Below are 2,182 nucleotides of genomic sequence, written 5' to 3' on the forward strand. Positions count from 1 at the left end.
GTTCTTTATGGTTGAACTCTTTTTAAGGGCCTAACTATCTTTACCAATCATTAACGAAAGCATTGAAACACATCACGTCTCTCAGATATGGTAAACCATGTATTCTATTATGCTTAAGAAAGTTTAGACCATTTTGGAATGTTAATACGTCACCCAACCGAGTCGCTCAATTGGATGAGCCGTCTGAACGTGTATGCCTGTAGTCAGACTGCACGGGCGTTGGGGGTAAGGGACGTTGTTGTCTATTCAGAATCTTCAAGCCTAACGCAGTACCCAGTGACATGTCTTATGACAGGGGCGTTTATGACTAGTGTAATGAATACAAGGCCTCTGCCTATTCATGAGCCAGCATTCCATAATCTCGGCAACATAACTGACGAAATCATAGTATGCACTTACTTTAACCTTATCTGAATTACAAATTTTATCGCATTTACTTTACCTGTCTTATAAACTAGAAAATCCCAAAATAAACATTCACTACTCCCTAACTATCTTAGGCTAAAATATAGGTTCGATGTTACTGATATCTCAAAAATACGACTCTAGGTCATACTTCCCTTACTTATAAGGAGTAGTAAGATTTAGGCCCCGCTAAATATAAATTTAAAACAGTACCCTCTCCCATGAGTGGCTGATCCTGGTGAGCCGCGGCCTGACGACACCGCGCAATTAAAAACCGTCCGTTTCGGCCATATCAGGAGAGTTACTAGTTTTTGGGCCACTGCCGGGGAACTGGTATCAGGCAATACTACTCTCTATCAAACTTATTCACAAGCATTTAGTGGTGTCTAAGAAAGACAATTATACACGGACTTGGTTATTGGATTTTCCGAAAAGTCACCAATTATATTGGGACCAAAAGGATCCTGCCTCTCCGTAGTCGGCCTGGCCACTTGGTTTATTGAATAGTTCGTGCGGCGCTCTGTCACCGAAATACCAGGGAATTAGTAGCCAGAATCAAAAACATATTCCACCGTAGGATAGTTAGTTAATTAGTTACAGAACTTTAGATTACTCTAGATTACCTTAGATTAGATTACCTTAGATTACCTTAGACTACCTTAGATTAGATTACCTTAGATTAACTTAGGTTACAATTAGATCAAATTAGATTACCGTAGAATTAAATTAGTTTAGTTTAGCTTATTATAATTTAGCTTATCTGCGAAAAATTAAAAACAAAAAGGCATACCCGGTGTATGACCCAAACCCGATCTAGACCAGGGCCATTGTTATTCGTACCTGATCCAGATGCAATAATCTCTAAAGCACGCAAGGAAGCACGAATCAAAAACCAAATGGCGTTACGCATTACTTTAGCAAAAAATACTAAACCCTCGATTGAAGGTCGAGGAGGACCAATCAGATTTCCAGAGATTCAAGGACACTCGTTCCAGTTAAAACATCACATCATCCAGCTCATTCAGAATAGCTGTCAGTTTCATGGATTACCGAATGACGATCATAATTCTCAAATTGATAAATTCATATCTCTTTCGAACTCCTACAAACAGCCAGGGATAGGACAAGATATAGTACGGCTATACCTGTTCCCCTATTCTCTCACTCATCATGCTCAAACTTGGTTCGAAGGACTGGAAAACGATTCCATCACGTCATGGATGGAGATGGCTACTAAATTCCTAACCAAATATTTCCCTCCTTCTAAACAAACCAAGCTGAAGAATGACATCAGTAACTTCAAACAAAGTTATGATGAATCTCTTTACACTGCATGGGAGCGTTTCAAAACTCTGCTGAAGAAATGCCCTAATCACCAGCTAGAACGGTCAGCCCAAATCTGCACCTTCTACAATGGTCTTACGGTAAATCATAGGATGACGATCGATGCAGCAGCTCAAGGGAATCTGATGAACCAAACCGCATACGAAGCATGGGAATTGCTCAAAAACCTGATGATGCATCATCATGACTGGAACAGTGGTGAAACAACTTCATCATCTGCCCCACTCTCTGCACTTAACAATCAAAAGGAGGCCATCAAATCCCTCACGGACAAGATAGAATCTCTTACTAAACAACTCGGAGAATTGAAGACGCAGCCGCAGCAGGTTAACCAAGCTCAGGCTTGTGTTAATTGTATCAACCCGCAACCTACTGAAGAATATCAAGTTGAGTACGAAAACCCCGACGGTTCAGTCTGTTACGTCCAATACCC

General features: G+C 40.7%; 1 non-coding gene across 1 annotated transcript; it reads right to left on the minus strand.

The window, feature by feature from the left end:
* Positions 1 to 1,679: 1,679 nt before the first annotated feature.
* On the minus strand, positions 1,680 to 1,786 carry LOC139869818 (small nucleolar RNA R71). The gene has a single exon (XR_011766395.1). It is a non-coding gene; the product is annotated as a small nucleolar RNA R71 (small nucleolar RNA).
* Positions 1,787 to 2,182: the final 396 nt, after the last annotated feature.

The sequence above is a fragment of the Rutidosis leptorrhynchoides genome, chromosome 9, assembly GCF_046630445.1.
Source record: "Rutidosis leptorrhynchoides isolate AG116_Rl617_1_P2 chromosome 9, CSIRO_AGI_Rlap_v1, whole genome shotgun sequence".
Taxonomy (NCBI): Eukaryota; Viridiplantae; Streptophyta; class Magnoliopsida; order Asterales; family Asteraceae; genus Rutidosis; species Rutidosis leptorrhynchoides.